Genomic DNA, 27334 nt, shown 5'->3' with positions numbered 1-27334 from the left:
TCTTTCTCATAGTACTTTATTTTGTTTCTTACCGCCTCCATTTTATAAAAATAAAAACTCTTTCCTTTTTGGTCCATTTTCTAAAAATAGAAACCTCCCATTTTAGGAAATGAACTCTACAATCCACTAAGACTACTAATTTCACTACTTTTTCTCTTCCTATCTCCTATTTTACTCTTTTTTTCTCTTCTTATCTCTTTACCGATTTTGCTTGAAAACCCACGTCGTTTCCGAAGTCTTATTTTTAGGAAACGAAGGGAGTATTTTATTTTGATTTATATTGTACTCCCTCCGTCCCACAATAAGAATCGCATTTTACTATTTCTATCCGACCTATAATAAAAGTCACATTTCACTTTTACCATTAATGGTACGTAGGTATCACTTTCCATTAACTCACTTCACTCATATTCTATTATAAAACAAATATAAAAAAATGGACTACATACTCCAATAACTTTCCCAACGTACTACTATTTTTTACATTTCTTAAAACTCATGCCCACATTAAATGTGACTCCTATTTTGAGACGGTGAGAATATTATCGTCCTTCTTTATTTTTAAATACCGACTTCTTAAATCTCATACTAAAAAGACTTAATTAATTTAGGACAAATGAAATACCCCTCCATTGCAAAAGAATATGCACTTTAGATTTGGTAGGTGTTTTAATATAAAATTGCCAAAGATCGTTAGTGGAGTATACGTCCACGCAAGAGAGCATAGTATAATTTTCAACCATAGATTATTTGGGAAACATGACTAGTTTATGAGAATGCCATTTGATTGATTAAAAAAAGTAAGCCAACTGGGAACGGTTTCTTTGTTCCCCAGGCCCACTTTCAAATTTACACATTCCCTTTGGTTCTCCGCAGAGTATACGCAGCACCCGCCCGCATCCGATCCCGCCTTTTCAAGCACCAAAAAAACCCAAACTCTTTCTCTCTAAAATTTCAGTCTTCTTCTTCTTCCTCCTCGGAACAGAGCCTTCAAATTCATCGTTGGTTCTGCTTCTCTTCTCTCTCTCCAACTTCTTTGTCCGAAAATCGTCTCAATCTCTTTTTTCTTTGGTAAACGGGATTCAATTTTGCGTTGAAGTAGTAAGGGATGGCATCCGGTGGCGAAGCGGTGGCGTGGGTGCCGCAGGAGGATGGACTGAGGGAGATCTGTGGGCTTCTACAGCAGCAGGTGGCTCCCACCGCCGATGATAAATCGATGATTTGGCAGAAGCTGGAACACTACTCTCAGTTCCCCGAATTCAATAATTATCTCTCCATTTTCGCGCGAGCGGAGGTTGATATGAGCCCTAACTCTGAACATTGACTTTGCTTTTAAATTTGTGGTGATTGGAGGCTGAATTATCGTAATGACTGCTGTTACTTGTTAGGTCTAGTTAATTGTGTAACGGATTAAGTTCGGGGGAATTGATGTATCAGATTGTGTAAAACAGGCCGTGTTTTGAAATTCTATCAGATTGTTATAGGATAATGCTAAGATTTCACCTGTTGTAATGTTCTATGTTAGTTAGATAAATTCTGCTGGGGATTTAGAATGAGCATAATAACTTTTCTGCAAGTTGTGCTACTAAGTTAAACAAAATAGCAGAAAGTTTAACTGGAAGATGTAGTAGTACAAGTCATTTCTTTTCAACTGACATGATAATGCTGTGTAAATGGAAGGTGTAACCGAGTGCTTAATCACAAAATTTCTGTGGAGTGAGGTCCACATTTGTATTGGCCAGGATAGGTGTGGTCGCTTGAACTATGTAACTAGTGGGTTGTGAGAACTTTTGGCTCGATGATGTTGGTTGACCAGTTGCTAATACTAATAAATGGTGGTGTCCAATGAGCCTTATGTGTTGAACCTGTGTTGTCTTAGTCAACTTACATATATGTAAATGTAATATAACAGGGAATCTCGGTTGAGGTCAGGCAAGCAGCGGCCTTCTACTGAAAAACAACCTTAGAAGTGCATTGAAAACCATGCCACATGCAAACCAACAATATATAAAGACGGAGTTGTTACCTTGTGTGACAGCAGCTGATAAACAAATTCGGTCTACTGCTGGGACCGTTATTAGTACTTTTGTACAGATTGGGGGAGTTGCTGAGTGGCCTGAATTGCTACATGCGCTTGTAAAGTGTTTAGATAGTAATGATGTCAATCACATGGAAGGTGCTATGGATGCTTTGTCTAAGGTATAATTCCATGATTTTTCTGGGTATTTATGAATTTCAGTGTCCTAGATTGTTGCCTTTGTTTCACTTTTATTTTTTAAATCATTTTTCTATATCATAAGTTCATTCTGTATTGTTGGATTATCTGAATAAGCACACTGTACCATTCTATATCATAAGTTCATTCTGCATTGTTGGATTATCTGAATAACACAAGATGTTTTGTTGGGATTTTCTTTCCTGACTTTTCATGCTGGTTTCCTTTGCCTGTTCTCAAATTATTCTTCTTGCGGAGAAAGAAGAAAGAGCTGCTCATATATTTTTTAATTATTTTCTGTACAGTCTTTCTGTAGTCTTTGGCATTTCATTTTGGGATTGGGGACCTAAACCTTTTGACTCAATAACTTGTTTTCACTTCAATGCTCTGCAATTACGAATGCTCTAATATGTCTTTCAATTCAATGCAGATTTGTGAAGATGTTCCCCAAGTACTTGATTCTGATATTTCTGCATTATCTGAACGGCCCATTAATGCTTTTATTCCTAGATTCCTTCAGGTTTGCACGACATGCTTTTCTTGCTGCCCCTCCTTTCCTATGTCTACCAAAACATAACATATGATTATCGAGTTTCATATTTTTTTTGTAACTTGTGCATAAACAGCTATTCCAGTCACCACATGCTACACTACGAAAACTTGCCTTGGGTTCGGTGAATCAGTATGTTATGCTAATGCCTACTGTAAGTGCATCACAATTGGACTTGGAAACATTAGTTTCTTTATGTGTCTGTTTAGCTACTTTTTCAAATGTTATAAAAATCTGTTCTGATCAATCCACAGGTTCTACACGTGTCTATGGATAAATATTTGCAAGGTTTGTTTCTTCTTGCTAATGACCCAACTCCGGAGGTGCGGAAGCTGGTAAGTTCTTTAATTTTTTATATTTCTAAATTGTTGTGATTTGATGCCAATAACCAATGATCTGTGGATGTGTGCCAAAAGACGTATAAAAGTTGAACGGACATAGGTTATTCAAGTGTTATGTCACTTTTATGTTTTATATAATGTTTATAATTGTTTATGCATTTTAATTTAGCTGATGTGATCTGTCATTGCCTGCCTGTTGCATGTTTAAACTTTTGCAATTCATGTTCAAATGTATAGTCTTTCTTTTCTTGTGTGCCTATTTAAATTAACTGAACATAGGATTTGTTGAGGTAAAAAACCTTTTCTCTATTATACTATGCCAATATGGTTTGTTGGTAGGTTACATTATTCTGAGGCTATCCAATTTTTAGGATATCTATTGAATAATTAGAGTTTTCCACACGCTTGACAGGTGTGTGCTGCATTTGTTCAGCTAATTGAAGTTCGTTCTGCTGCATTGGAGGTGTGTAATTCATTTGTAGATATTTCAATGCATATAAGTATTTACAGTTTCGAATATCCTCAATCATCCAATTCTTATTTGCTACTCCCTCCGTCCCATAAAAATAGTCTTCTTTTTCCATTTTGGTCTGTCTCACAAAAATAGCCCCTTTCTATTTTTGGTAAGTCTTTCTCTTATAAGGTGGGTCCCATTCTCCACTAGCAATACTTCAATCACTTTTTCTTTCTACATCTCTCCTACTTTACCAATTTCACGTTAAAACCCGTGCCGTCCCCAAAGTCCCTATTTTTATGGGACGGAGGGAGTATTACCTTGTTAATCTGACCTAATAATCTACTGATAAGACTGTGTTACTCACCGTAAATGTTTTTGCTGATGTTCCTGATACCATTTCAAACATATATTGCAGCCACATTTAAGGAACGTCACCGAGTATATGTTGGTAGTCAACAAAGATCAAGATGATGAAGTGGCTCTAGAGGCCTGTGAATTTTGGTAAATAGTTGCTCTCAAGATATATTATACAGTACTGACCACTAAGAAATCGTGTATGCCTTAAAGTGATGTGCTTTGTGTGATTTGATATATTACCTAGTTTCATTTTATTTTTGTGAAATATTGGGCTATTCAGTTAACAGCTCTATATCACAACTAAAGAATTCTGCAACTTCGATTAATGATTGCTGAATAAGACTTCTTTCAATCACGAATCCAATATTTTGAAGCTCTTGTTTTCATTAAATATGGATGTTTAGTGTTTTTGTTGGATTACTTTTACTCGATCGGATTACTTTTACTTAATTGTAAATCAGTATTTATGTAGGGTTAGATAGGGAAAAAGCCAGATGAAGTGAATTGTATATTTAAATTTTGGACTACCTTTACCATCTATGTGGTTGTTTTTCTCCCTTTCTGTCTTTCTTTCTTTCTATGTGGTTGTTTTTCTCTCTTTCTTTCTTGTGGGGATTCTCTCTGGTGGCTGAAGTTTTAGTTAATAATTGGTTTTGAAGATTCTGAAGTTCAATTGAGTGATTGACTAAATATTTTACTTAAGTTTCCGGTATTATATCTGCTGCATGACAACATTATCTGTAGTGTTTAACACATAGTAAATCACGTTAATGGTTTTAGCTATACCATTAACGTAATAATATTCTCATGCATATAAATACAGGAACTAGAGTCCTTCCATTTGTTTCCCATGCAGCTGCTATTTTTGATATTCCTTATTTTCCCTGTCTTTTGTCTCCTCTTAGGTTTGAACTCTTGGATGTTGAGATCTATCTTTGTAGTTAAGTAGCTAGCTTTCGCTTGACAGGTCTGCTTATTGTGAAGCTGAATTGCCTCCTGAAAACTTGCAAGAGTTTTTACCACGTCTTCTTCCAGTATGATTCTTGCTTGATTGCAGTCCTCTCTATGACTATCTAATAACTTTACCAATATTTTTCGTTAATATGTTACCCTACTTGTACAGATTTTGCTTTCACACATGGCGTATTCGGATGATGATGAATCTATTGTTGAGGCCGAGGTTCATATTTTTTTTAATTGTCTCAACCCTCAATTTCACTGATTTATTGAAATTACTGCCGTTTGATTTCTCTTACTACTTGTCCTTTTGCAGGAGGACGGATCTCTTCCAGATAGAGAGCAGGTTATATTGCAATCCTACCAGTTCATTTGGTCATAGTATTTTGATATGATACATGTCCCTCAGAAATTACTTAATGCAGGATCTGAAGCCTCGTTTTCACGCATCTCGCTTTCATGGATCGGAGGATGTGGAAGATGAGGTAATTATGATATTTCTTATTGGTTCTTTGGTTGTAGAGAATATGGACCACGGGGTAACTACCCATATTAACCTAGTAAGTCATCACATCTCTAGCAATACCTGCCTGACAGAAAAGCACCCCTGGTGTATGGAAATGCCATCCATTGCAATGAAGGCTAGCGGCTAGCCGCAGTATTAGTAATGAGAAGAGTTGGGAGCATCAGGACTGTGATGGACGAAGAAATTCTTTTTGGCCAGACTGGGTATAGATATTAGATCATCACCATTAAAAAGTGGAAACTCTTACTGAAGAGGCTGGTCTCCCACAACCGCAACAGTAGGTGAATGCATGAATTGTCTTGGAGAATCAGCTCTGGTGCCTTGTCCAGGCCTGCCATGTAGAACAGACAGGATAAGTTGCCCGAGACGATCGTTCCTGTTCAACTGATCGATTTTGCAGAGCTACTTTGTGGGGTGCAATCACAGCCTACGAATCCTTTATGTTGCGTGTTAGGACAATGAATGTGGTGAAAGGGCAAATCTGTCCAAATTGGTAACGTCAAAGGACAAAGTAGATAAAAGAAGAAATGAATCAAAATAATGTGCTGAGCTTGAATGAACTTGAAGCAAAAGAAAGCATCTTCAGAGTGTAGCCTCCCAACAAATATGCAGTCTCAAAGTTCTATAAGATGATCACAAATGACTCCAACCCTATACCTAAATAAGAAGGAAACCAAAAATACAAACTTATGGCTTTGGCCTTCAAACACAGCCTGACACACCCGTGCTAGTCCAACTACTAACTAGTAAGACAACTATGGAAAATAAATGTGGAAGTAACTCTAGGAGTGCTCATGTAATTGGCTCAAATATGGGATTGCTATCATTTAGTACCAATAGACTGGAATTGGTTTGCTCACCCTTCTGCTCTAAACAATACTAATACAGATTCATTAGTACTGCATCATTTCTTCATATTTTTAACTGTTCCACTCTCAAGTCTTTTTTTAATTTATTTAAATGAGTACTTTCTTTGTTGTAATTTCAGGATGATGATATTGTAAATGTATGGAACTTACGTAAATGCAGTGCAGCTGCTCTGGACTTCCTGTCCAATGTGTTTGGAGATAGGATCTTGCCCACCTTGATGCCCATTGTGCAGGTGATGATTTTTGTTGATTGAACCATTCTTGTTTTGCTTTTTCTTCTTAGGGACTTTCCCTTTCATGATTTTATCATTGAGATTTTTTATTTTTAATTTATTTTTTAAAATTTTGTTTCAAATCCCGATGGAGTTTGCTAAACGTAATCCTTTGCTAAATAATGGTTATATATTGGAGGTTTTCAAGAAAGCTGCATTGCCCTGATTACTGGTCGTCCAAATGCATGTAGAGCTTCACACTTGTTTGACACATATATTGGATACATATTACATGTCATGGAAAATAATTGACTAATTAAAGAGTAGGGTCATTGTAGTGTCAGCCTGTCAGGTGTGCATGATACGTTTTATGCTTGACTGATAAGATAAATATGGAAAATGTCACTGTTCAAGTTTGAAGTCGTTTTTATCGATATAGTACGATATTACTATATAACATATTAATTGAATGAAACTAAATAAGTTCATGAAGATCCAAAATATGTCAGTTACGTATTCGAGTTTCTGGACATGAAGGTTCGAAAAAAGTAATTAACCGTTAACAGGACACACAGGGAAGCTAATGGTGATAAAAATTGTGGTTGGCTTTCTTTGCAGGCAAAGTTGTCTGCTACTGGTGATGAAGCCTGGAAAGATAGGGAAGCTGCTGTTTTAGCCCTTGGTGCAATAGGCGAGGGATGTATTAACGGCCTGTATCCACATTTGTCTGAGGTAATTTTCAGTGACACACTTCTATATGTGTATTATGACTTGTTGGATTATCAATATGTTCTTTAATTTCTGTTCTCTTTATCCTGGGTTTAACATGCTCTTTATTGCTGTTGTATTCGTCATGCTTTGTCTACCAAAGGTATTTGTTCTTAAAGATGGTAATCGAGAGAGGTATAACAAGATTGGTATGACATAGTTTAGGTAGAACGTAGAGAGTAGAGAGAAAAGAGTTTTTATTTTCTTGTATATGATCTTGCTAATTTCCCTAGTATTTATAGGGAAATTTGTGTCTTGTAAATTACACCAATAAATGATAATTGGAAACATACAACACTAGGGACTTTACACTTATTCAATGCTCTAGGAACTCTCCTATGATTAATTTGGGCGGCCATCTTCCTCTTTCCAACACTCCCCCTCAAGTTGAGAAACGGTATCCCTGATACTTAACTTGCCAATGAATTCTTTGAATTTTGTAGGACTCAGCGCCTTGGTGAGAATGTCTGCCAGTTGTTCCTCAGATCGGACAAATGGGAACTCGATAATCCCGCTTTCAAGTTTCTCTTTGATAAAGTGACGATCGACCTCAACATGTTTAGTCCTGTCATGCTGCACGGGATTTTCTGAAATGCTAATTGCAGCTTTATTGTCACAGAAAAGCTGACTTTTTCGTGTTGGTGGGAAGCCAATTTCTGTTAACAACCTCCTAAGCCAAAGTATCTCCATCAGGCCACTTCTGATCCCTCGAAATTCTGCTTCTGCACTTGATAATGCTACAACTTTTTGCTTCTTGCTTCTTCAAGTGACTAGATTTCCCCCAACAAAGGTAAAATATCCTCCAGTGGATTTTCTATCAACTGGATTGCTTGCCCAATCTGCATCGGTGTATCCATCAATTTCCAAGTCTTTCTTTTTTTCTAAGAATACCCCATAACCGACTGTTCCCTTTAGATATCTCACAATTCTCATGACAGCATCCATATGGTCTTCCTGAGGCTGATGCATGAATTGACTGACCACTCCAACTGCATATGTGATGTCGGGTCTAGTATGAGATAGATAGATAAGTTTACCTACTAACCGTTGATATCTTTCACGGTCTGTAGGCTTAGCTCCATCAACAATCTTCAATCCATGGTTGGGTACCATTGGCGTTTCAGCAGGCTTGCAGTCCAGTAGGCCCGTTTCTGCTAACATGTCAAGAACACACTTCTTCTGCCTTAGGAATATTCCGTGCTTGGATCTCAACACTTCAATTCCTAGGAAGTACTTTAAAGCTCCCAAGTCCTTCATTTCAAACTCCCTGAAAAGATTCTCCTTTAGATTTTGGATTTCCTCGGCATCATCTCCTGTTATGATCATGTCGTCAACATAGATTATTAGACATGTCATTTTGCTGTTCCTCTTCTTTAGGAATAGTGTGTGATCTGAATGGCTCTGTTTGAAGCCATGTTTGAACATTGCCTAGCAAAATCTCCCAAACCATACTCTGGGGAATTGCTTTAACCCATAAAGGGTCTTCCTCAATCTGCACACCTGTCCTTTTCCAAATTCTTCACAAAAACCTGGGGGAACCTCCATGTAGACTTCCTTGTCTTTCTCAAGTTCTCCATGAAGAAAGACATTTGTAACATCAAATTGGTATAATGGCCATTCCTTACAAGCAGCTACAGATAGAAGTGTTCTTACTGTATTTAGTTTGGCCACAGGGGAGAAAGTTTCTTCGTAGTCTACTCCATACACCTGAGTATATCCCTTAGCAACCAATCTTGCCTTGTATCTCTCGATTGAACCATCTGCACGTCTTTTTATGGTGAAGATCCAACGACATCCTACCGGTTTCTTTCCCGGAGGTAGAGTACACTTCTCCCACGTTTCATTTTTTATTAAGGCATCAATCTCCTTCTTCATGGCTTCCCTCCAGTGCTTGTGTTTCATTGCCTCTTCGAAGGACTACGGAATCTCTTCTTCTTCATAAAGTGCAGCTTCGAATGCCCTAGCCATTTCGGTGAGGTGTCCCTGGGTAAGATTTGCAACACTGTATCTAGATTTCCGCCCTTTCCAGTCTGGCGAATATCTTCGAGGAGGAATGCCCCTTGCACTTCTTTGGGGCAATCTGTCGTGCTCTCTTCTTGTTCCGTTGGTGGCTTATTTGTATCACTTCTGTTTTCTCTGTCACTGTTAGTGGTTTCAAGTAGGGTACCGATATTGGGATCAGAAGCATTTACCTCAGGATTCAAGGACTGGTTAGATAGCTTGGCAGTGTCCTGAAGCGGCATGTTCTGTTCCTGTGGATTTGACTGCCCAGTGGTACTGCTAACTTCCTCTGTTGGACCGATTTCTACGACATGATTTTGGTCTGGTAGGGTAGTTTGGTTGTTTTCCCCCTGAGTATCCTCCCCCTGAATGGTTTCTCCCCACAGAGATAGCCAATTTAGTGCGTCACTGTTTGGATTATCCGTCTGACTCTCCCCCTGACCGCTAGATTGGCTATAGAAGTATTCACTCTCAACAAAGTCACAGTTCATAGTAACATACATGCGATCTGTTAATGGGTCATAACATCTATACCCTTTTTGATTTTTCCCATAACCCAAGAAAACACATTTGACTGCACAAGGTGAGAATTTGTCACGGTCATATTTGGGTATGTGGACAAACACGGTACAACCAAAAATTTTGGGGTCGAGATGGAGGGACGATGGTACCGAGTTTTGGGAAGAGAAGACCTCTAGAGGAGTTTTGAAGTTAAGGATCCCTGTGGGAAGGCGATTTAAGAGATAGACGGAAGTTGCAATGGCTTCTGGCCAAAAGGATTTTGGGATGTTTAATTCAATGAGGAGGGCACGGGTGATTTCTAGGATATATCGATTTTTCCGCTCGGCTACCCCATTTTGTTCTGGTGTATAGGCACATGAAGTTTGGTGGACAAGGCCATTTTCAGTGAAGAAAGATGTCATCTTAGAGTTCACGTATTCCCTCCCATTATCCGATCTAAGGATTTGAATTCTAGAGTTATATTGGGTTTGGACAAGACGATAGAACTCAGTAAATTTCTCGAAAACTTCTGATTTTGTTTTCAAAAAATAAATCCAAGTCATACGCGAAAAATCATCAATAAACAACAAAAAATATCGAAAACCTTGTCCTCCAGTAACCGGAGCAGGGCCCCACACATCAGAGTGAACTAAAACAAAAGGTGATTTTTCTCTAGTGTTGTTTAATTTGAAGGAATGTCTGTGACTTTTTGCTAAAACACACGTTTCACAATTCAAAACATGCGTAGAAGAAACTAACTCAGGAAAGAGTAGGCGAAGATAACTTATGGATGGATGACCTAACCGGCGATGCAAGAGCCAAATCTGTCTGTCAGTTAGTCCGTGAGTTAGCATCGCAGTACTCTGTTGGGCTATCTCATCCACATAGTACAATCCATGTCGCTCAGTGCCACGCCCAACTATCGTCCCCGTCTTGATATCCTGTAACATACAAAAATGAGGTTGCATTAGCAATTTGCAGTTGAGATCTCTTGTTACATGACTAACAGACAAAAGTTTGTGGGACAATGAAGGAAACATAAAGACAGTTCGAGAGGCGAAGGGTTGGTGAGATAGTGACAGTTCCCGCCCCCTCTACTTGTGCTAACTCCCCACTAGCTGTTTGGACAAAAATTTTTGTGGACTGGGAAATATCGAGGAAGTCCGATGCATCAAAGGACATGGTATCGGTTGCCCCACAGTAAAAAATCCAATGGTAGTCTTTAGGTCCAATGTTTGAGGAAGATGAGTACGCTAAAGCTTGGAATGTGTTTGTACAAGTAATGGAAGGCTGAAATTCAAAATGTCGGGGTGTATTTTCGGAAATTCGGACAAAAGGGGGTTTTTTGTGCAATTTTTCGGTCAACAGAGGTGGATTTGGTAATATCAGAATTGACTGGGGGGCAATTTTGGAGGAATTTTTGTGGTGGGGTTCATTTTGGAATTTATCTGAACTTTGTGGGCTGATTTGCAAAATGGACATGGAGTTTTTAGAGAACCCCATTTTCGGCCACTCTTTCGTCCCCCCTTTTGCAATTTCAGCCATTCTTCCTGCCATCTCTTCGTATCCGTGACTGCCGGAAGACAGCGGTCTAGCGTCGGCGGCGATTGTTTGGTCCTCACCGCCTGCCAAAAACCAGCGCATCCTCTGTTTCTTTCTTCTTCTCCGCGGCAAAGCTTCTGCCGCCGACGCAGCTCCTTCAGCAGCCTCCGCCGTCGCTCCTTCAGCCGCCGCCTCTGCTTCAGAATTTGACGGATGCTCTTGCCGACCGGTGTTGCTGCTTCCGTCGACGCTGCTGTCTGTGACGGCGTCTTCTTCTTCGACGAAATGAGAAGGGGTTTTGCCCTCAGCCATAGCTTGAGCTCTCTTCAAAATCCTATTATTCTTCTGAGCTTTATCCTGAGGTCTGTGTTTGAGTATCATCTTAATTAGGCTAGTTGCCAAATTCTCAGCCAATGTTTTGGAGAATTGGTGAATTGGCGGTGGCACCTTCAAGCGCTGCTTGAGGATCATCTTCTTGCGCTGAATGCGCAAGACCATTTCTGTGTGGCTGCTGCTGCTGGACCCTACGCCGAGATTCTTCAACGGGTAGGAATTTTGGCTTTGGTTTGTGTTGGATTTGTACAAATCAATTAGATTTGATATTGTCTCGATCAATAATTTGAGATTGTGTATTTGGCTGACCTCCATTGAAGAATGTTTTTTAGTTTCCTGCTCTGATACCATCTTAAAGATGGTAATCGAGAGAGGTATAACAAGATTGGTATGACATAGTTTAGGTAGAACGTAGAGAGTAGAGAGAAAAGAGTTTTTATTTTCTTGTATATGATCTTGCTAATTTCCCTAGTATTTATAGGGAAATTTGTGTCTTGTAAATTACACCAATAAATGATAATTGGAAACATACAACACTAGGGACTCTACACTTATTCAATGCTCTAGGAACTCTCCTATGATTAATTTGGGCGGCCATCTTCCTCTTTCCAACAGAGCCCCTCTTACAGTAGCTGAAAGCATATGCTGGATAGCACTTAAAGCCTGGGCAAGCTGCTTTCTTTATATTTTGTTTCATTTGCATAATGTTTCTTAAAATTCTATTTAATTGCATGCATGACTTTCCAATTCATCCATTGGTGAAAAGAGATCTAAACATATTTAATCTTTTAAAATTTTTAAATAATATATTAATTGATACAGTATGTAAAAGCAAAGAGATAAACAAAATTCGGGTGTTAGTGCACCCCCATTCGTGGGGCCATACCCCGTCGCCCCAGGCCCCGGATATATACCTCATCGCCCCAGTGTCCCCCATGCTCCTAACACCACTGGTGGTAATAGGTTGCTAGAACTGTGAGGGAAGAAAATAAGAGTACCGAGATTTATGTTTAGTAGAAATAATTTGCAATCTGCATCACGATCTTAGAAGAAAACTGGATGGGTTCAGCATTCTGGTTCACAGGTCTCATATGTACGTTATTACCATTCCCACACGGAGTTTAAATATCCAACACCCTTTGATTTGTAAGAGGAACTCCCTCCGTCCCTCTGAGTCATATTCCCTTTTGGGTTGTCACACTGTAGCTGAGTCGATTCCTTTTTTGGCGAAAAGCAACAACTTTTCTTCTCTCTTACTTTACTCTCTCTTCGTCTCTCTACCTTTTTCATTTCCTACTTTATTATTCATTTACTTAACTCATTTAACACAACTTTTCTTAAATCCCGTGCCGAAAAGAAACGCCTCTACTACATAGGGACGGAGGGAGTATTTGGGATGTGAGGCATAACCAGTGTTGCCAAAATGTCGTTCGGGTCGCTCGGGTCGCCCGGGTCGCCTGGGTCGAGACCATCACCGCCCCAACATGGGTGGGTTGATCGAGATACAGGGTCGCCTCTGGGTCGCCTGGGTCGAGTGGGTCGCCTGGGTCGCCCTAAACACATGCTATCTCTGATTTTCTCAAATCTCTAACATGTTTTCTGACTCTCTCAATCACGATTCTCTATATATATGCATGCACCACATCAAACTTTTCAAACTTACTTTCTACACTTTAGAATTCGGCCTCGTCACTCCTAACAAATAAACAATTCAAAGATCTTTTGCTGCCACCCTTCATATATTCCTTTGTTTTGATATTTTCAGACAATGGTTTCAATTATTTATTGTGTTATGACTTATGAACAGTTTTGATATTTTGATCATTTCTATTTTCCACTTTATCTCTATTCACATGAACAGCGTCTACATTTATATTATTTTGATATATTATAAACATTAGAGCAATATATTTATTTTATTTAATATTAAAAGGCAAAAAGCCTAGATTTGTGGGTCTCTCGACCCCGTCGACTCGTCGACCCACGACCCAAATTTTCACCTCATCGACCCGGTGCGCCCCGCGACCCTAACAACACTGGGCATAACAAAAGTACTGTTTTGAATGGAAGTCAAGCCCCTTTGATTCTTAAGAGTATAATTTCATTTTATCAGGATTAGTTGGTTAGGATATCTTACATTTAGTTAGCTATAGAATCTAATTAATCTTAAATGGTATTCTGGTATATCCAATCTCACACTGAAAGGGTTCTAAATTGCCGTGTGGACAGTGTTTTACTTCTATATTTGAAAGTCTACTTTTTTTAATCCACCTTGTAATTTCAATTATACCCTCCTCGTCCTCCTGTCATGCCAATTTCAGTGCAAGCTGGCTATCTGTCTATTTCCTCATGTGATAAAAGCTCTTGCCTGATCGGTCTTTAATACTCCCTCTGTCCCAAGATAAGCGAAGCACTTCTTTTGGGCACGGGATTTAAGGAATTGGTATTTAAATAAGTTAGAGTGGAGAGCGTAAAGTATGAGAGAGGGAAAAGTAGAGGGGTGAAGAGAGAATAAAGTAGTTGGGGAATAAAGTAAGACCGATGATTTTTTGCTAAAAATGGAAATGGCTCACTTATAGTGGGACATCCCAAAAAGGAATACGACTCGCTTATCTTGGGACGGAGGGAGTATGTATTATCATCCTGGTTGGTTGTATTGCTACTTTGTTTTCTTGGAGCGGATTCCTCTAATGTGTTTTTGGTTCATCAGTTTGCTCTATTCAGAAGTTCAATCTAGATTATTATACTTTTGTAGCTTTTCGTGATCTGATTTTCTGGGATTCATGTGTGTTATATTCTTTTGCAGATTATTGCATTTCTTGTTCCTCTCTTAGATGACAAGTATCCTCTGATAAGGAGCATCTCTTGTTGGACACTATCACGGTTCAGCAAATATATTGTTCAGGTAATTTAATGTAATTCCTTGCCTTCCACTTGCAGTTAAGAAGAATCTTTGAGTTGGTGTGCTTTCATATTTGGGGAAATCTGTCTCATTTTCCCGGACTGGACAGTCTTTTGGGTATTTCTATTTTAATTGGGCAATGATATTGCCACTTGAGGATTTCCACTTTGCTCATCTAATCACACACCCTTGCAATTAACATACTTCAGCCTTCTGTTACAGAATTACAGTCGATTGGCTCCAGATTAGCAGTGGTCTATTGTTTTTTAGCCTGTTTTCTTGATTTTTGTTTCGTCTTTATTGTTCCTATGCTCACTTGGTGTCCGTGATGGTGTCCGTGATGAGATTGTTGAGTTGACATTCACCCCCTCCTTCCTTTCATTGTTGTAGGGAGCTCATTGAGAAGGTCATGATCAGTTTGAGAAAGTTTTGATGGGTTTACTACGAAGATTAGTGGATGACAATAAGAGGGTTCAAGAAGCTGCTTGTTCGGCATTTGCAACACTTGAAGAGGTTTCTTCTTCCTACCTTTGTCTTTCAAGAAGCTTTTAGTAAATGGATTCATATTATGGGTCTTAGTGATTCATATACTGTTATTTCTTTCTTCATTTAATGTTTTTTCTTTTGTATTTGCAGGAAGCTGCAGAAGAGTTGGTACCACGATTGGACATCATTCTGCAACCATCTGCACGTCTTTTTATGGTGAAGATCCAACGACATCCTACCGGTTTCTTTCCCGGAGGTAGAGTACACTTCTCCCACGTTTCATTTTTTATTAAGGCATCAATCTCCTTCTTCATGGCTTCCCTCCAGTGCTTGTGTTTCATTGCCTCTTCGAAGGACTGCGGAATCTCTTCTTCTTCATAAAGTGCAGCTTCGAATGCCCTAGCCATTTCGGTGAGGTGTCCCTGGGTAAGATTTGCAACACTGTATCTAGATTTCCGCCCTTTCCAGTCTGGCGAATATCTTCGAGGAGGAATGCCCCTTGCACTTCTTTGGGGCAATCTGTCGTGCTCTCTTTCTTGTTCCGTTGGTGGCTTATTTGTATCACTTCTGTTTTCTCTGTCACTGTTAGTGGTTTCAAGTAGGGTACCGATATTGGGATCAGAAGCATTTACCTCAGGATTCAAGGACTGGTCAGATAGCTTGGCAGTGTCCTGAAGCGGCATGTTCTGTTCCTGTGGATTTGACTGCCCAGTGGTACTGCTAACTTCCTCTGTTGGACCGATTTCTACGACATGATTTTGGTCTGGTAGGGTAGTTTGGTTGTTTTCCCCCTGAGTATCCTCCCCCTGAATGGTTTCTCCCCACAGAGATAGCCAATTTAGTGCGTCACTGTTTGGATTATCCGTCTGACTCTCCCCCTGACCGCTAGATTGGCTATAGAAGTATTCACTCTCAACAAAGTCATAGTTCATAGTAACATACATGCGATCTGTTAACGGGTCATAACATCTATACCCTTTTTGATTTTTCCCATAACCCAAGAAAACACATTTGACTGCACAAGGTGAGAATTTGTCACGGTCATATTTGGGTATGTGGACAAACACGGTACAACCAAAAATTTTGGGGTCGAGATGGAGGGACGATGGTACCGAGTTTTGGGAAGAGAAGACCTCTAGAGGAGTTTTGAAGTTAAGGATCCCTGTGGGAAGGCGATTTAAGAGATAGACGGAAGTTGCAATGGCTTCTGGCCAAAAGGATTTTGGGATGTTTAATTCATTGAGGAGGGCACGGGTGATTTCTAGGATATATCGATTTTTCCGCTCGGCTACCCCATTTTGTTCTGGTGTATAGGCACATGAAGTTTGGTGGACAAGGCCATTTTCAGTGAAGAAAGATGTCATCTTAGAGTTCACGTATTCCCTCCCATTATCCGATCTAAGGATTTGAATTCTAGAGTTATATTGGGTTTGGACAAGACGATAGAACTCAGTAAATTTCTCGAAAACTTCTGATTTTGTTTTCAAAAATAAATCCAAGTCATACGCGAAAAATCATCAATAAACAACAAAAAATATCGAAAACCTTGTCCTCCAGTAACCGGAGCAGGGCCCCACACATCAGAGTGAACTAAAACAAAAGGTGATTTTTCTCTAGTGTTGTTTAATTTGAAGGAATGTCTGTGACTTTTTGCTAAAACACACGTTTCACAATTCAAAACATGCGTAGAAGAAACTAACTCAGGAAAGAGTAGGCGAAGATAACTTATGGATGGATGACCTAACCGGCGATGCAAGAGCCAAATCTGTCTGTCAGTTAGTCCGTGAGTTAGCATCGCAGTACTCTGTTGGGCTATCTCATCCACATAGTACAATCCATGTCGCTCAGTGCCACGCCCAACTATCGTCCCCGTCTTGATATCCTGTAACATACAAAAATGAGGTTGCATTAGCAATTTGCAGTTGAGATCTCTTGTTACATGACTAACAGACAAAAGTTTGTGGGACAATGAAGGAAACATAAAGACAGTTCGAGAGGCGAAGGGTTGGTGAGATAGTGACAGTTCCCGCCCCCTCTACTTGTGCTAACTCCCCACTAGCTGTTTGGACAAAAATTTTGTGGACTGGGAAATATCGAGGAAGTCCGATGCATCAAAGGACATGGTATCGGTTGCCTCACAGTAAAAAATCCAATGGTAGTCTTTAGGTCCAATGTTTGAGGAAGATGAGTACGCTAAAGCTTGGAATGTGTTTGTACAAGTAATGGAAGGCTGAAATTCAAAATGTCGGGGTGTATTTTCGGAAATTCGGACAAAAGGGGTTTTTTGTGCAATTTTTCGGTCAACAGAGGTGGATTTGGTAATATCAGAATTGACTGGGGGGCAATTTTGGAGGAATTTTTGTGGTGGGGTTCATTTTGGAATTTATCTGAACTTTGTGGGCTGATTTGCAAAATGGACATGGAGTTTTTAGAGAACCCCATTTTCGGCCACTCTTTCGTCCCCCCTTTTGCAATTTCAGCCATTCTTCCTGCCATCTCTTCGTATCCGTGACTGCCGGAAGACAGCGGTCTAGCGTCGGCGGCGATTGTTTGGTCCTCACCGCCTGCCAAAAACCAGCGCATCCTCTGTTTCTTTCTTCTTCTCCGCGGCAAAGCTTCTGCCGCCGACGCAGCTCCTTCAGCAGCCTCCGCCGTCGCTCCTTCAGCCGCCGCCTCTGCTTCAGAATTTGACGGATGCTCTTGCCGACCGGTGTTGCTGCTTCCGTCGACGCTGCTGTCTGTGACGGCGTCTTCTTCTTCGACGAAATGAGAAGGGGTTTTGCCCTCAGCCATAGCTTGAGCTCTCTTCAAAATCCTATTATTCTTCTGAGCTTTATCCTGAGGTCTGTGTTTGAGTATCATCTTAATTAGGCTAGTTGCCAAATTCTCAGCCAATGTTTTGGAGAATTGGTGAATTGGCGGTGGCACCTTCAAGCGCTGCTTGAGGATCATCTTCTTGCGCTGAATGCGCAAGACCATTTCTGTGTGGCTGCTGCTGCTGGACCCTACGCTGAGATTCTTCAACGGGTAGGAATTTTGGCTTTGGTTTGTGTTGGATTTGTACAAATCAATTAGATTTGATATTGTCTCGATCAATAATTTGAGATTGTGTATTTGGCTGACCTCCATTGAAGAATGTTTTTTAGTTTCCTGCTCTGATACCATCTTAAAGATGGTAATCGAGAGAGGTATAACAAGATTGGTATGACATAGTTTAGGTAGAACGTAGAGAGTAGAGAGAAAAGAGTTTTTATTTTCTTGTATATGATCTTGCTAATTTCCCTAGTATTTATAGGGAAATTTGTGTCTTGTAAATTACACCAATAAATGATAATTGGAAACATACAACACTAGGGACTCTACACTTATTCAATGCTCTAGGAACTCTCCTATGATTAATTTGGGCGGCCATCTTCCTCTTTCCAACAGAGCCCCTCTTACAGTAGCTGAAAGCATATGCTGGATAGCACTTAAAGCCTGGGCAAGCTGCTTTCTTTATATTTTGTTTCATTTGCATAATGTTTCTTAAAATTCTATTTAATTGCATGCATGACTTTCCAATTCATCCATTGGTGAAAAGAGATCTAAACATATTTAATCTTTTAAAATTTTTAAATAATATATTAATTGATACAGTATGTAAAAGCAAAGATATAAACAAAATTCGGGTGTTAGTGCACCCCCATCCGTGGGGCCATACCCCGTCGCCCCAGGCCCCGGATATATACCTCATCGCCCCAGTGTCCCCCATGCTCCTAACACCACTGGTGGTAATAGGTTGCTAGAACTGTGAGGGAAGAAAATAAGAGTACCGAGATTTATGTTTAGTAGAAATAATTTGCAATCTGCATCACGATCTTAGAAGAAAACTGGATGGGTTCAGCATTCTGGTTCACAGGTCTCATATGTACGTTATTACCATTCCCACACGGAGTTTAAATATCCAACACCCTTTGATTTGTAAGAGGAACTCCCTCCGTCCCTCTGAGTCATATTCCCTTTTGGGTTGTCACACTGTAGCTGAGTCGATTCCTTTTTTGGCGAAAAGCAACAACTTTTCTTCTCTCTTACTTTACTCTCTCTTCGTCTCTCTACCTTTTTCATTTCCTACTTTATTATTCATTTACTTAACTCATTTAACACAACTTTTCTTAAATCCCGTGCCGAAAAGAAACGCCTCTACTACATAGGGACGGAGGGAGTATTTGGGATGTGAGGCATAACCAGTGTTGCCAAAATGTCGTTCGGGTCGCTCGGGTCGCCCGGGTCGCCTGGGTCGAGACCATCACCGCCCCAACATGGGTGGGTTGATCGAGATACAGGGTCGCCTCTGGGTCGCCTGGGTCGAGTGGGTCGCCTGGGTCGCCCTAAACACATGCTATCTCTGATTTTCTCAAATCTCTAACATGTTTTCTGACTCTCTCAATCACGATTCTCTATATATATGCATGCACCACATCAAACTTTTCAAACTTACTTTCTACACTTTAGAATTCGGCCTCGTCACTCCTAACAAATAAACAATTCAAAGATCTTTTGCTGCCACCCTTCATATATTCCTTTGTTTTGATATTTTCAGACAATGGTTTCAATTATTTATTGTGTTATGACTTATGAACAGTTTTGATATTTTGATCATTTCTATTTTCCACTTTATCTCTATTCACATGAACAGCGTCTACATTTATATTATTTGATATATTATAAACATTAGAGCAATATATTTATTTTATTTAATATTAAAAGGCAAAAAGCCTAGATTTGTGGGTCTCTCGACCCCGTCGACTCGTCGACCCACGACCCAAATTTTCACCTCATCGACCCGGTGCGCCCCGCGACCCTAACAACACTGGGCATAACAAAAGTACTGTTTTGAAGGAAGTCAAGCCCCTTTGATTCTTAAGAGTATAATTTCATTTTATCAGGATTAGTTGGTTAGGATATCTTACATTTAGTTAGCTATAGAATCTAATTAATCTTAAATGGTATTCTGGTATATCCAATCTCACACTGCAAGGGTTCTAAATTGCCGTGTGGACAGTGTTTTACTTCTATATTTGAAAGTCTACTTTTTTTAATCCACCTTGTAATTTCAATTATACCCTCCTCGTCCTCCTGTCATGCCAATTTCAGTGCAAGCTGGCTATCTGTCTATTTCCTCATGTGATAAAAGCTCTTGCCTGATCGGTCTTTAATACTCCCTCAATCCCAAGATAAGCGAAGCACTTCTTTTGGGCACGGGATTTAAGGAATTGGTATTTAGATAAGTTAGAGTGGAGAGCGTAAAGTATGAGAGAGGGAAAAGTAGAGGGGTGAAGAGAGAATAAAGTAGTTGGGGAATAAAGTAAGACCGATGATTTTTTGCTAAAAATGGAAATGGCTCACTTATAGTGGGACATCCCAAAAAGGAATACGACTCGCTTATCTTGGGACGGAGGGAGTATGTATTATCATCCTGGTTGGTTGTATTGCTACTTTGTTTTCTTGGAGCGGATTCCTCTAATGTGTTTTTGGTTCATCAGTTTGCTCTATTCAGAAGTTCAATCTAGATTATTATACTTTTGTAGCTTTTCGTGATCTGATTTTCTGGGATTCATGTGTGTTATATTCTTTTGCAGATTATTGCATTTCTTGTTCCTCTCTTAGATGACAAGTATCCTCTGATAAGGAGCATCTCTTGTTGGACACTATCACGGTTCAGCAAATATATTGTTCAGGTAATTTAATGTAATTCCTTGCCTTCCACTTGCAGTTAAGAAGAATCTTTGAGTTGGTGTGCTTTCATATTTGGGGAAATCTGTCTCATTTTCCCGGACTGGACAGTCTTTTGGGTATTTCTATTTTAATTGGGCAAAGATATTGCCACTTGAGGATTTCCACTTTGCTCATCTAATCACACACCCTTGCAATTAACATACTTCAGCCTTCTGTTACAGAATTACAGTCGATTGGCTCCAGATTAGCAGTGGTCTATTGTTTTTTAGCCTGTTTTCTTGATTTTTGTTTCGTCTTTATTGTTCCTATGCTCACTTGGTGTCCGTGATGAGATTGTTGAGTTGACATTCACCCCCTCCTTCCTTTCATTGTTGTAGGGAGCTCATCGAGAAGGTCATGATCAGTTTGAGAAAGTTTTGATGGGTTTACTACGAAGATTAGTGGATGACAATAAGAGGGTTCAAGAAGCTGCTTGTTCGGCATTTGCAACACTTGAAGAGGTTTCTTCTTCCTACCTTTGTCTTTCAAGAAGCTTTTAGTAAATGGATTCATATTATGGGTCTTATTGATTCATATACTGTTATTTCTTTCTTCATTTAATGTTTTTTCTTTTGTATTTGCAGGAAGCTGCAGAAGAGTTGGTACCACGATTGGACATCATTCTGCAACACTTAATGTGGGCCTTTGGGAAATATCAGGTACGTTTGTGTTCCCCTTCTAAATTCTCTTTATCCCTGCTATGCGGTTAGAAGCTTCAGAACTTATTAATCAAAACATGTGTAACTTTCCCACTGCGCATTTTGCTCCCTTTTCTACTTTCTTTCTTCTTGTGTTTTTTCACAAGCCTCTTTGTTTACAGAGAAGGAATCTCAGAATTGTATATGATGCTCTGGGAACATTAGCTGATGCTGTTGGTGGCGAACTGAATCAGGTCTACACTGTTCATGATTGCACACTTCAGTTGTGTTATTATTTCTGTCTGAATGTCTTTGGTCATCACCATTTTGGGAGAATAATTTGTTCTAAACATATTTTTGGTAATTTACTATAGTATGTTTTGTTCAACAATATTGGTTTTCTATATACTCCCTCTTTCTCAAAGTAGATGTCAACTTTCCTTTTTAGTTTGTCTCATGAAAGATGTTACATTTCCTTTTTTTGGAAAAAAGTCCTCTCTCACACAAAACAACATCTCCTAAAATCTCGTGCCATCACCCAAGTGTGACATCTATTATGGGATGGAGGGAGTATTCTACATGTCTAGTCTTTCCCCTTGTTCAGCATTAAAGGACAAAAATTGTTTATTTATTGCAGCCTAAATACCTTGAAATGTTAATGCCCCCATTGATTACAAAGTGGCAGCAGGCAGCTTTCAGACTCTGAAAAAGATCTTTTCCCACTCCTTGAATGCTTTACATCAATAGCACAGGTAAATTGTAGTCTCTTTGCAACAATATGTTTGAATATTTTCACTTGTTGCTGTGCAAATAGGGCAAACTATATGAGTTGAATTTGTGAATATATCTGACACAAGATAGTGGAAGAGAAACTGAGTAGCATGGTCTCTTTCAGGCACTGGGTACTGGATTTTCGCAGTTTGCTCAACCAGTGTATCAGAGGTGCATAAGCATCATCCAGGCTCAACAACTGGCCAAGGTTTGAATTAGTATTCTAGCTGTTTACTGAGTTATTATCTCAAGTATCTTCTTACTTAGTAAGTTAGTATTTACTTGAATTGTAGCCTGATTCTGTTGTTGTGGTTTGGTTAGATTTGTTACTTCTTTCTGCTTTATTTTTTTTATGCATGAGATCGAACTTAAAGAAATCATCTGTAGAGCCTAAGGGATTAAGCTATTTGGTTCTTTCACTTTAAAAATGTTCAAATGTATTAGTTAGAATGTGCCTGATGCATTTCAGTTTAATAGAATGGATACCCTGGATCAACTTGACTTTTTTACATTTAATTAATTTTCCCCATAATCTCTTGATACTTTTAGGTTATTGGATTTTTTTAACTCGTATTTCTTCTTGCTATGAAATACACTAAGAATTGCATGTCTCCATTCAGGCTGATCCTGTTTCAGCTGGCACACCATATGATAAAGAGTTCATAGTTTGCTCTTTGGATCTTCTCTCAGGACTTACTGAGGGTCTTGGTCCTGGCATAGAGAGTTTGGTAATTTTTTTTCCTCGATAATGTCTAATGTTGTGATGCAGCACCATATATTCATCTTGTTTTGCAAATTTGTTCTTGGAGAAATCTTCTTTGTGGGGCGCCCGTTGCACTGGACTACTATATTTGGTCATGTTGGTTCCTTATATAGTTGGAGGAACTTTGAAAGTTAAAATGGGAGAGAACCTATGGTGTTAGTGATTCTATGTGATGTTAGTGATCAGTGTTATATTCTTCCTATTGATTTCTTATTGCATAAGCATTTTACTGAACAGTAACTACATTGAGTAGTTCTTTGTTCACTCTGTGATACTGCTGGAAAACTTTGGCTCTTAATTGCTAAGTAACAAGTTCTGGATGCAACTTTGGAAATAGCATAAAATTATGTTTATGAGTTCATTCCATCTGTGTTCTTGTATATTTTATTTTTTGGGTCTCAAAATTTCCTATTACTATCATTTTTACTCTGTTTTTATCACTAAGGTTTCACATACTAATTTACGAGTTTTGCTGCTGCAATGCTGTGTGGATGATGCCTATGATGTCTGACAAAGTGCTTTTGCACTGCTGGGGGACCTTGCTAGAGTAAGTTTAGAAAGATTCATTTTTTGCTTTGGTCCAACTAGTTACCCTAGCTGGGGCATCCTTTCAACAGGGTTTTCTTTGATAATGTGATTAGGTCTGTCCAGTTCATTTACATCCAAGATTAGCTGAGTTCCTTGATGTTTCTGCTAAGCAATTGGTAAGTAGAATCATTGGCTTGTGTTTTATTAGATCTTCCTTCCTAATGGTTCAGTTACCTTTCACTCTCAGCAGAACCTCCCAAAGCTGAAGGAAACAGTATCTGTTGCCAACAATGCTTGCTGGGCAATTGGTGAACTAGCAATAAAGGTATCATCCTTCTTGCCTGGTGTCAAGCCTTATAATCCCTGAATTGTTAGAAATTGACAAATGTGAATAATCTGATGTATGATGCAGAATCTCTTAATTTATTCATGAACATTTCCTGGATGTCATATGCTTATGCTGTCAGATAAAAGAAGTAATTGTGAAATGACATGATAATAACGCTAAATGATTGCTGATAACTATTGACAGCAAGTTGATCCATGAATGAAGCCTTCCAGTGCAACACTTTGCTATTCAATAGGAAGTACTTCCGCTAGCATGTATCTGCATGTACAAATTATTTGAACTTACTCTGCGTTCATATAGGTCATTGACCTTCTGATTGTAACTTTCCCTGCTATGCATTTGTTGTTCTTCAGTATTCCTCTAGTTTTTATTACTCATTGTCTTTGTGTGCAAACTTGTTCTTAACAATTCACCCTGAATAGCAAACGGGAGTCTATTATCTTAATAGCAGAAATAATTCTCTCCTTGTATGTTAAATGAGGTTTGACATTTGTTGGTTGAAAATTGAAATGTCAGGTTCGCAAAGAGATATCTCCAGTAGTTCTGACTGTGGTATCAGCTTTGGTCCTAATACTTCAACATCCTGAGGTAACCACCCATCCTGGATTCTTTCTTTTGTTGGACTTCTAATATGTGTGCTTTAAATTTTACTCTGCCTTCAGTGTGTGGGTGGCTTTACATTCTATTGCTTGAATGGAATTGAGATTATGATTTATATTAAAATGAATCCTATCAGGTAGTTCATGCTTCCTCTTCAATTATGGGCAATTTTCCATCATACCTTAACCTACTAAATCAACTTCTCACCTAATCTGTCAAGTGTTCTTGCATTGTTGCTCTAACTTGGGAACAAGATCTAATTTCTGTGTCTGCATTTCGAATGATTTAGAAGACCGAGACTTAGTTCTAGGCTTTGCTTTATATGTGGCATGTGGCTTGGAATCCATTGAATGATTTAGCAGACTAATACTAGATGCTTAATATTGTTTACAAAGTAGCTCATCACAGAAGAATGTGGCGCACAACTGCCACAGTAATAGGAAACACACACCTTTCATGATTATGATATCAAAACTATATTTGTCTCTGTACTTCCAATTTGTCGTATAATTGTATTTCGTTTTGACTTTTGTGATCCACACATAAGAGACTCCAAAGTATCCTCAAGTTGATTGGCCAGCGTTTACAGTTTTAGTGCCCTGCAAATTGCAATCAGTATGGTTAAACTTGTCTAATTCTTTTCTCATGCTGCTTATGCTGATATTTCAGGGCCTCAATAAATCACTCATTGAAAATGCAGCCATTACACTTGGAAGGCTTGCATGGGTTTGCCCAGAACTTGTCTCACCACACATGGAGCATTTCATGCAGTCATGGTGTATTGCTTTGTCCATGTAAGTTCTCTTTATCTGTTACTTATTATCTTTTTATTGGCATTTCAATTTTCATAAAAAATTGAGACTTGTTAGGTGATTCTATGTATTAAGAGTAGCTAAGGGTTAAGTTTATTGCATCTAATGCATTACAAGAGAAGGTGGCATAAAGGCCAATTGCGTATTTCAAGATGGGAGTTTGAACATTAATCACTGGAAAAGTGCAGGGAATGCATCTCCTTTCATGCCTGGCACACCTTTTTACGGCGCACAGTTTTAAATTGAAATACTCGTCTGTGTCTCCTGAACTAAGCAGGAAAAAAATTGTTGAATTTTTAGATCTGTCTCAGGATGATGCCAGTTTTCTCCATTTCGATGTTAGTTAAAACTTTTTTCCCTGGAATAATATTAGGATACGAGATGACATAGAGAAGGAAGATGCTTTCAGAGGTTTATGTGCAATGGTAAGAGGTTTATGCTCTCATGTTGCCCTTGGTATTCAGATAGTGACTTCCTTTATAGCATGATTTCACAACATGATATCAATGGGTTTCAGGTTAGAGAAAATTCATCCGGGGCCCTTAAATTCTCTTCTCTTTATGTGCAAGGCAATTGCAAGTTGGCATGTAAGTGAAGCATCACTAATTTCTTTGTGTGGAATATGCAACATGTCCCTTTTCTTATTTATGTTATGCTATGTTCCCAGGAAATAAAGAGTGAGGACCTACACAATGAAGTCGGCCAGGTGTTGCATGGGTATAAACAAGTAAGTAACAATTGTATTAATATTTTCAATACCTATCCTACGATATTTTTCTTTCTTTTGGTTGAATAATTGCCATGCTGTATTCATCAGAAGATATTGATATGTAAATCTGTTTTTGAAATTAAAAACATTACAAGGATTGTATCACTGACAAACTGATAAGGGTTAGGTCCAAACTGAAGACTGACGACTTGTCTTGTCATAATATTGAGATATTATTGCATGACCCTCAACGCAAATGGTTGGAAAAAATGATGCGAATAGCCTGCATCAATTTTGGAAAACAATCAAGAAATTGAATTTGTGCTCTTTAGTCAATTATACTGCTAGTCAGGAGAATTTGGACAGTATCCATGCCCGGATAGAAGATGTGCTTGATAATTCTTCTGTGCTAAATCCTAACTTAGAAAGTGCAAATGATCGATGAATCACTGATTACTTGAAATGTTGTCAGATGCTCAAGGATGGAGCATGGGAACAATGCATGTCTGCTTTGGAGCCACCTGTGAAGGACAAGCTGCAAAAATATCAACTGCAATGATCCCCGTGGTGGAGGGTATTCTTTGTATGCCTTCATGCAAGATTCGCCAAGTCATCGTCTTCTGGTCTTCTCTTTCTTGTCATTGACTCAAATATGTTCTGATTATTGGAGGCATTTTCTGCTGGGGATCTATTAAGGCGATGATTTCTTGTTGGACCTTGAAGTTTATCACGCGTACAGTATCGCCATTATCATTGGGAAATTGGTTTGTGCTTATTTGAACTTCGTACTCGTCTTGCAGGGCGGATATAGAAGAAGCGGTAGGTCTGAATTTTGATTCAGATTTTTTGTTGACATATTGGGTCATGGAGTTGTGAAGTCTTTGTTTGAGGGTTGTAGTGGGAAGAAATCCAGTCCACAAGTTTTGTTAGGATGGTGTCGATGCGTTGTTAGGATATGTTGATTCTGTAATTTGTTTGTAGGCAGAGAAATTCATGTTTCTCGTATAGATGATGACAACTCACACAGAAAATAAAATGTACCATAGCCTTTTGAGTGATGATTTGATAGGGAAATTATGTGTTTGCTTTAAATTTTTAATGTTGTAGTATCATTTTGGGTAACCCAGTTTTTGACCATGAATGTCTATTTGGTTTTGTAATGCCAAGGAAGGATTTCGATGGAACCATTAGAGATGCTTAAGGTTCCTTGAACCGGCGGTTAACTGTGAACAAGAACCTCAAGAAAAAATTCAACCAGAACTGTAAGTTTTAAGGATGTGGGCGGTTCTCGCTTAGAAAATTGTAACCGGAACCACTTATGAACTGCCGGTTCCAAACCTCAAGACCACAAAAATCATTTGATTTAAATATACATACACAATTTGTAATTTAT

General features: G+C 39.0%; 1 pseudogene; it reads left to right on the top strand.

The window, feature by feature from the left end:
• Nucleotides 1-869: 869 nt before the first annotated feature.
• On the top strand, nt 870-26764 carry LOC121756494 (annotated as a pseudogene).
• The last annotated feature ends 570 nt before the right edge of the window (nt 26765-27334 follow it).

This window comes from Salvia splendens, chromosome 11 (genome assembly GCF_004379255.2).
Source record: "Salvia splendens isolate huo1 chromosome 11, SspV2, whole genome shotgun sequence".
Lineage (NCBI taxonomy): Eukaryota > Viridiplantae > Streptophyta > Magnoliopsida > Lamiales > Lamiaceae > Salvia > Salvia splendens.
Note: the sequence above shows the minus strand (reverse complement) of the source record. Positions and strands in the feature narration are given on the sequence as shown.